Below are 9539 nucleotides of genomic sequence, written 5' to 3' on the forward strand. Positions count from 1 at the left end.
AACAGCCAGGAACAATTAAACCAGTCACTGTTAAATAGTGAACAAGTTAGGCTTCAGGTAGTTTAAATATCTTTTGGGGTTTTTTTATGAAGTATCACACATTCTTCTCTATCAAGTGCTCTACCTATTCATCTGAAGCAGTTTCTGTGGCAAGCTGGAACAATGCTGATCAAGGAAACATGAAATACAGGTCTATCTCAACAGACAACTCCTTGAAACATCTGACCACTCACCACCTCCTCAGATCTCAAGTACACAGGAGATCAGTTTATGCACCTTGTACAGAAACTTGAGATGTGGAATGTGCATTCTAGACCAATTTCAGTAACACTTTCTTTTTAAAGATGTGTAAATACGTTCACCATTTAAGGTCTGTACACATCTCATATCTAGGCTTCCCAGATGGCAGTCATCTCCGAGATCAAGATTAATCAGAAACAGTTTGCACAGACGGTCTTGCAAGCACCAGATCAATCTTAAGAGGAAAAAAAGTGTCAACCGTGAGTTAGAATGCTGCTCTCTTTGTGAACAGCACGCTAGTGGGGAACAGTTAGTCAAGTCTAAAAAAGAGTGGTTAACATTTCTATTTAGAACTATACGACTACAGATACATCTCCCAAGAGATTTATTTGCCAAAAAACCTCAAGAAAATTGCTAGAAGTCCCATATTTTATTTACAAAACCTTCATTGTATCCCCCCTTTCTTTTTAAGCTAGGTAAAAGAAGGGGTTTTTTTAAACTGAAGACTACTCTAAACTTAGAATTTCCATTAAAAGGGAACTTAAAATTAATCACAGAATAAAGACGTAAGTTCAATCACCTCAGCTGTACTTCAGCAAAGGAGAGAGCATTTTCTCTATGCAGCAAGCCCTTTTGATCCTGAAGCATATGCTTCTTGAGGCAAGAAAGTTATTCTGTGAATGTCTGCACCAGACAAAGGCCAGAAGAAGGGCACAGAATAAGTGTCTTCATGAGAGTGATACCAAGCAGTAACTTGCTTAGGTACTACAACACGCAGGTCTCCATTCACTGTACAAGATGTGTTCAAGAAACAAGGATTCCTGCAGCTGACAAACCCAGGCAGGAGTCAAATGAGTATTTTACTTTTCATTTTCCAGATTGCTTGTCTCACGGTCACTTCACTTCATTTTTGATCTGCAGCAAAGCATTTAGTCTGCTGACATGATTCACACAGTGAACTACACCACACTCATCCCTCTGTAGAAATCCAGCTTGTCAGAGCTGGGAGGAGTTAGCAAGGACACTGCCTTTGCTCCCACTCTGCACAGTCCTTGTGAGGTAGGTGCTGTCCAAGCAAGCTACCCTGCTCTACATCGCAGGTTTAGAAAGGGGTGTCCCGGATGGTCCCACGCCTGCCAGGCTTCCTGGGGGCTTATTTTCCTATAAGCTCCCATTTTACTGCAGCGTCTTCTCCTGGGACAGGCTGTGGTCAGGCCGTTCAATTACGGTTTCCTAAATACACTCTAAGGTACAAATAACCTCGTGAAATAGCATGGTCACAGCTCCCTGGAGAAGTTATCCTATTCCAAAGGAAGAAAAGAAATATTTTGCACTTAAAGAAAAAAAGCAAAACACTTACCTCAACACCATCAAACTTGACAACTGGTACATATGCATCTTCAACTGGCTGTAAAGGAACAAATAACTGTGTAAGAAAACATTTTTTGCTACTTTCATGTTCTTCCTAAACTGTGATAAACTACAGAATTTACACTGCTAAACTACTCAGTATCAACACTGAGCTGCTTCTGAACCAAAAAAAATGTTAGTAAGCTGCAAGCAGTATGGCCAGTCTAATACTGGCTTTAAAAAGTGACTTAGCCAAGAGATTCAGAGGCTGATCCTGTGCTGTAATGAACCAGCAGTGCACAACGAGCCACCAGTGCCAGTGCTGGTAAGGTACTTCCCTTGGCAGTGAGGGAGAAAAGAGATTGCTGTAGCTATCTTACTGCTGGTTAACATCCAGAGAAATCTAAAAAGTTCTGTCCACATTTGACAGCATGCCCTAGCCTTCCTTATTTTGATTTTCTACTGTGCCTGAGGTGCTGTCAGGTACCTTATGGGACAGTTTTCAGTGCTGCAGACCCTTGTCAGAACTGTGCCGCAGCCCGCTGAGAGCCTGTTCTCAGGTGACAAGTCATTTCAGCAAAGGCTCATTTGCTGTGCACATGAAGTCTTTCAAAGTGCCAGCACAAGGAAGACCAGGCTAAGAGAAACACTTCTCAGGAGTTCAGTTTCACACACAAGGTGTGCAACAGATGCACCTGAGGGTGATTTTACAAAGCAGTTTGTACGTTCACAGCGCAGCCCCTACTCACTCGATGTCAAGCTGACAGCGTGCGGCCCTTCCGCAACGTCTTGGGCTGAGCGGCCAGAGGAACGTGACCAGGGGAGAAGGAATTAGAGGTTCTAAAGAACATCCAGAGGGGACACCATGGCAAAGGCGCTGACAGAAGCCTTTCCACATCACCTTCAGCTTCCTTAGTTTTCAGGCTGCCCCTTCCTCTTCCTGCCCCTTACTAGACCTAAGATTAAAGCAAGGCTCCTAGGGACAACCTTGCTTTCTGATACAGTTGACTCATTCTCAAACCATGGGCAGGGAAGAAGTGTACCACAAAGATCCTTATGTGACGTACAGTCACTGGGGAAAGGAACCAAAAGCTTGACTTCTCAAGCTGCAGGAAACACTATTTTAGAAGGTGCTCAGAAACAACGGCTTCTAAATTTTGGCTTGTAAGACATCCACTACCAATATGAGGCTTTAACATGAATATTCTTTTTGTAGAAGTTGCACAATTGTCAATGAGAGAGCTCAGTCGCTCTTTAAGATTTTTTTATTTCCTCCCGATGTTTTAGTTTTTCAAAGAATGACTGAAAAGAATCTGATCTTTCTACATGCCTAGGAGCAACAGAAACAGCATCTTTGTCAGCACCTGCAAAGAGATTCCATTTCTTCTGTTATTGCTGGAGGTCACTTTCAAACATTAGAACTGTTATAAATTAAGACCACAATGGATCATAATTCAATTAAAATTTTATTAATTATAGCAAATAGAATATGAGCAAAGACAGCGCTGGACGACAGGGGAGTCTGCGCTCCACCAACTGCCGTACTGGGCAGTTTAAACAGTCCCTTTTTATACATCTTCACTTCCGTGTTCATGAAGTAGTGGAGGTACTCTGCGCATGCTTCAGTTGTTGTTAGGGGGTCGTTTTCTGCCTTCTGGTGGTCGTAGAGGCCGAAGTAAGAAGTCTTCCTCATATGTCTTCGTATGGAGTTGTTCGTTTTACTTCTGTCAGTTTCTCAGAACATCTTACAGTTATCTTTAGTTTGCACAAGCAGCATCTGTTATGCTTGCATAAGCGATATCTGGTTTAGTTTGCGTAAGCAATTGCGGTTATCTTATCTCACACAAGCATTGTCTGGTAGCCGTTTGCATAAACGATTTCATATCTTTTGTTGCCTAACCTTTACATTGTGCTTAACATGAATTTTAATAAACAATACTTTAGTCTATAGTTTCTCACAGAACTATCACCAGACAACGAAAGTTCCACCTTTAGTGTGTACTCTGAGCCAGTAAGATCCAAATGTAAATATTTTGCCGCCAACTTTTGCTACTGCTGAATGGGGGAGACTCTGTGGGTAGAAGAGAGAGAGTTTACTTTCGAAGGTAAGATACACATTGATCTATGTGCAAGTTCAGGCAGCATACAAGTTATTTAAAAGACTACAACCGCCTCCATAAACAATGTATTCTCACTCCCTGCTGAACTGTTAGTCTAATAGACTGCTACTGTTTCTGAAATGAGTGCTTGCAACTCAAAAAAAAAAAAAAAAAGAGTAACGTAGCAGTCCTTTCATTAATTCACAGAAATTAAGACCCATTATTAGTCTTCCCCACAGCAGACACACATAAATTAACACAATCAAAGAGCTATACAAAGGGCAAATCTAGGGTAATCACTTCAAACTAGACTGGGTGCTGCAGGCTGTTTGGGGCAAGATTAGTGCCACTGACCATCTGTCTCACCCCACAATACGCTCTTTCAGCTTTGTTAATTGCTACAAGTCAGCGGATAGAGCCACTTCACACATCTATCCAGTGCCCCGAAGATTTCAACATCTTGAAGTATCTTTTATACCCTATTTCAATGGCAGTTACTAGAGCCCCACTCAATACTTAAGAAGTTGGACTTCAATATCAATCCTAGTAGTATTGCATTTGAAAGAAATAAAAAGGCTTCAGCTGTTTGATAAGAACATAAAAAGAAACCCTTACCTTGCTCTCACCAAGTTTCTGAAATCCATTCATTGACTAAATTATTCACTTTACCAAGAACCACCAGCTTGTAAAGAAAACTCATGTTAAGCTTGCCCTAAAACCCCAAGAGGTTAAGAAATGTGACAGCCTTGTTACACCTGTGATTCAGTTCTTCTCCACCTTTCAATACACCAGATGGCTTCATTGCTTCAACCAGCTTCTGAATGTGGATGCAGTTTCTCTCCTTAGGAGGAGCCAAGCTAATCGGAGAAGTAATTCCATAGTGCCTCTGAGGCTGCTTCTGCACCTTAGAATTACTGTGGGAAAAAAATAAAATACTGAAGACTTCACAGAAGAAAAAAAAACAAAAACAAACAACCCAATCTTAGTGGAAAACATCCTTCAGTTTACAGGTTTCCAAATCAACATCTGTTCCAGCATTAATATAAATGAGAAAAAAATTGTCCTGTTTATGATCTTTAGACAACTTGTGATACAGAGAAAAGATTACTTGTTTTGAGATGTATTTACTTCTAGAAAACCGCTTAGCAACTTATTTACTTACTTATAGCAAGCTGTAGTATTACTTTTAGTATTTTTAAAATATTGCTAAGAATCCTGCTTGCCCAGACTGTTCTGTGGAATTTTACCAAGGACTGCTGTGTTCATCAAAACAAAGCAGTTCACTGTGAAAATCTACCAAGGGCTACAATGTCCAGCAAAATATTATACTTTTGGCCTTGAGGAACAGGTGGCTCTAACTAGTTGGAATCTTAGTAAGGAGTAAAGATAGCCATATACAAACGGTAGAAGTTCTATTGGTTCTCTTGGATAAGATAGAAGGAATAAACCTTCTGAAAAACAGAAATTGGCCAAGGGAATCTGCGCATGCACCAGGGAAAAAACAAGGTGAGAAAGACTACGAGCCTTCCACCCAAAGACGCCCACCAGGAGGCAATGTGCAGGTGCAAAGATGACATACACTGTTGACATCGGCCTTTCTAACTAACCCAGCCTCACTCATGCATATGGATGTGTGTGTTATGTAATCCAATGAATATGGATATCCACACTCTATCAGTTTTTGGTAAAATGTGCCGTGGGTGTGCAAGCTCTGTGGAGAGATCCCCTTGCACCCCGGCGCCGGAGTAAACATCCCTGCTGTATAACTCTGTTCGAGTTGTAGAGTCTTTTTTTCTGCGAATCACTTGACCTAACTTAGAAGTCACAACTACTTTTTCAAAAATATCTGTGGATGTAAGAAAAGATCTAAGTTGCTACCAACTTATTTGCATTGCTCTAGACAGTTAGAACTGATCACCAGGAAATGAAGAGGTTTGAAATCCATTAAGGGTGACACTAGACACAGCAGAAGTTTTGGACACATTTCAGTTTTGTATCAGATTTGATTTAAGGATATTCCCATCAGCTGCCTGCTAACATTAAATAAGACCATTTAACACTGGCTTCTTTTAGTTAAATGTATTTGCTGTGCTTCTGATTCTGGAAGGGCATTGCAGTTAACTGTAGAGGAAGGACATAGAACCAAGTGGTCTGTTAAAGAGCTCATGCAGTAAGTTCAGCATTGCCTTGTTTTTGTTTATGGAAGAGTATGAGTGAAAATATCAACCAGTCTGCACCTAATTTTGCTAGGAGAGCCTCATGCATTTAACACAGTGTTCAACTTTTATCATTCAGAGGCTTAGCTGTACATACACCTGTTTGATCTAAACCCAGGAGAGGTACGTCAGCATACGAAGCAGCATGAATTAAGCCCCGTATGCAGAGGGTGCTCTAACCTGGCTTAGCTAGCTCACTGCCCACTTAGGCTGAGCAGGACACCAGGCACCTGGGTTTGGAGCCCCTGGAACTCCAGTTACAGCAAGGCATAATTTGTGCCTCCAACCCTCTGCTTGCCCTGCGTGTTTAGACTTCTTTGCAGTCAGAAGCAGCACAGGACTGACATGACAGGACAACATTAAATTAAAGGCAGCATGCACGTTTTTTTTACACCACAGAACCCTTGCTTTAGAAAGGGAAAAACGGAGAAGAAAACCCTGCTTTGCATCACCAGCTGAAACCAGGAGAGAGAAAGGAGCGGGTCAGGAGGGAAGCACTGTACTGAACGGATCAAGGCTCTCTACAGAAACACCAGGAGCCAAAGGGGGAAGACGCACATCACAGTTGTCAGATTCTACATCCAGACCCTAAGGCTAAAGGGATTAATGATGCCTTTATTCAACTGGCTCTTTTTCTACTTCACAGCCAGCCAGCCTCAAATATTAGATGGGTCAGTCACAGAATCATAGAATGGTTCAACCTGGAATGGACCTTAAAGCCCATCCAGTCCCAGCCCCCTGCCCCAGGCAGAGACACCTTCCACTAGCCCAGGCTGCCCAAAGCCCCGTCCAACCTGGCCTTGAACCCTGCGCCAGGGAGGGGGCAGCCACAGCTGCTCTGGGCAACCTGTGCCAGGGCCTCACCACCCTCACAGGGAAGAATTTATTTCTTAAATTTAACCTAAACCTGCTCTCTTTCGGGTTAAAACTCTCACCCCTCATCCTCTCACTACACTCCCTGATAGAGAGTCACTCACAGGAACCCCTTCCCTGCTACCGACCCCCCCACCCCAGACCCAACACACCTGTGACGGGTTTTAACATCGATACAAGCTGCTGATTCTTGGTTTGTTGATCAAAGATCTGCTGGCATCAGAAACATTCAAAGCAATCTCCTGCTTCAGCTGCGATGAAGAATTATGCTTCAACCGTACAAATGAGCTAAGAGGAAGTGCAATACAACCCCTTTTCTGTGCAAACCTCAGCAAAGCCCAACTCTGACCCCATCTGCACATTTTTACAGTAGAACCGTCCTGACTCTTCCACCCAAAGAGAGTGACTATGGAAATTAATGCAGCAGGATAGAGAAACACCGGGATTGACTCAGGCACTGTGAAAACAAGGAGCCTGGAGCTGAATTCACCGAGGAGACAGGAACTGCGAGACGGCAACTACACTGCCGCTGAAAAAACGTTATTCAAGACAAAATATGCACTAGCCCAAGCGTCAAGGTCCACAAACGAGTAGCACTGCACACACAGTCACCAGCTCTTCCCTGAGCGACTCCAGGGCAGTGAGAAACAAGCACACGGAATCAAACGCAGCCTGACCTACCCCTACCGACCACAGAGTGCTCCTCGGTGTCACCGCTCCGGGCGCTTGGGAAGGACATTTGCGTGTCCGCCCCTCGGTTCACTGCCGCAGGTTCAGGATACACCGGCTGGAAGGGGAAAGGGGAAGGGCACGCACTTCCCTTTGCTCAGGCAGCCCCGCAAAACCGGCCCCGCAGGTCAGGTACTTGTAGAAGCCTTTTCAGCATCCAACTGTCAGCCTCCTCAGGGAAAAAAGCGGGGGTTTTGAGAGGAATGACAGAATTCTCCCTGGCACAGTAACCCGATCAGAACACTCAGGGCGCGCCGCATTCCCCCGTTCGGGCCGGACACGTACCCCGACCCCAGCGCAGAGCCCCGCCGGGGCAGCCCGCAGCCAGCCCCGCCGCCGGGAGGGGGCCGGGTCCCCACCGCGCGGAGCCCGCACCCAGAACCGCTCCGGGCCCCGGGCCGCACACCCGGGGCCGAGCCCAGAGCCCCCAGCCGCGCCCCGCCTGCCCCTGGCCGAGGCCGGGCACCTCTGGAGAGGAGCTTTCCGCGGCGGGGGCAGGGTCCGCCCGGGGCCCCGCCCGGCCCCGCCGGGGCTGCGCGGGAAAAGCCCCTCGGGCGGACGCGCCGCCGCCCGCGCCTCTCCTCCGGGGCGCGGACCCGCGGCTGCCGGCGGCGGGATCGTCCGACCCCGCTCCCCGCCAGCGGCACTGGCAGGCGGCGCTCGCCGGAGCAGGAGCCGCGGGAAACTCTCCTGGGGCGGCCGCTGCCCCGCCGGGCCCTCGGCGCGGGGAGCCCGGCGCTGGGGGAGCCTTTGCAGCGGGGCCGGGCCGAGCCCGCCGAAGGGCCCCGCCAGCAGCCCTGTCCTGGCTCCCGCCGGGGGACGCTCCCGGGCCCGGGCCGCCCTCCGCTCCGAGCGGGGCGAGAGGAGAGAGCCGTCACCCTCCGGTCAGCTCCTCCTCACCGGGGTGGTCCCGAGGAGCCGGACAGGCGTCGCCGGACTAACGGTGGGACTGGGAGATCTTCAAGGTCCCTTCCAGCCTGGGTGATTCTGTGACTCCGGCGGGTACCGGGAGCCCTTCGCACAGGCGGTTAATGGCGGCGGGGTTTGAGCACTCGCCGCAGCTCACTGCCGTGGGGATCGTGGGCCGACAGAGTCCGTCACAAGCCGGGCTCTAACGCCACCGAAAGACCCTGGGCTTCTCCGCACCGTGGCGTTTAGATGACAGTGCCCTGCTGACATCCCAGCCTGCAGAAGGTTTAAGGTAAAACCATAATGCTTCTGTAAAGTTGAAGGTGTCTTTGGAAAAAAGCTTGCTTCCCGACTGCCTTGATGTCTTGTCATACCAGAGCCTTTCTCTGAGATTGGCACGTACATCGCTTCTGTACTTTTCTGGGTCTGTAGTGCTTTTGTTTAAAAAAAAATGTTTTTCTCTTGCAAGATACTTTGAAGAAACACAAACTGAACTTTTGTCCTGAAGTTTCAACAAGCTAACAAAGCCAACATTTGCTGTTCAGACACAAAGGTACTTTCAGCAGGACAGACTTACCTAACCGAATAAAACACCGTCATAGTGTGGAAATATAAAAATTACTATTTATTTGTTGAATATTTGCGTGACAGTACTTGTGCTAACATTTCAAAGTCTTTGAAAATCAGATGCTTCTGTAAGAAGTTGTGGTGGTAAAGCCAAAAAAGAAAAAAGTTTTCAAGCAGATTTCTTGAGAGATTTTTTTTAAACCTCTGGTCATGCTTTTTATATTTGCAGGAGTTCATTATGGCTTTTAACACTTTATGATCCTCACTCACAGCACTACTGTGATCCTAGAATCGGGAAGAGCTGTTGTTTGTATGTTGCTTCCTGTGCTTTTCTCTCAAGTTGATACCATCTATTTGGTGTGAGGAAAACACCGGCCTTTATTTTTTCCATTCTAGATGGCTAATTATCCCATTTAAAAAAAAAAAAAATCTGTTTCTGCTGCGTGCTTTGGTGTTGCAAGGCTGGCTGTGTTTGCCTACAGATGGGATGGAAGGTTTTTCACGGGGAGGTGATGCCTTTCTTTAAATCATCTACAACTTTTAGGAGGAAATTAAC

The 9539-nt window shown here is 46.2% G+C and overlaps 1 pseudogene; it reads right to left on the minus strand.

Annotated features, from left to right (window-relative positions):
• Nucleotides 1-356: 356 nt before the first annotated feature.
• On the minus strand, nucleotides 357-9016 carry LOC141955379 (poly(A) polymerase gamma-like; annotated as a pseudogene).
• Between the last annotated feature and the right edge of the window lie 523 nt (nucleotides 9017-9539).

Source organism: Athene noctua, unplaced genomic scaffold (assembly GCF_965140245.1).
Source record: "Athene noctua unplaced genomic scaffold, bAthNoc1.hap1.1 HAP1_HAP1_scaffold_194, whole genome shotgun sequence".
NCBI lineage: Eukaryota > Metazoa > Chordata > Aves > Strigiformes > Strigidae > Athene > Athene noctua.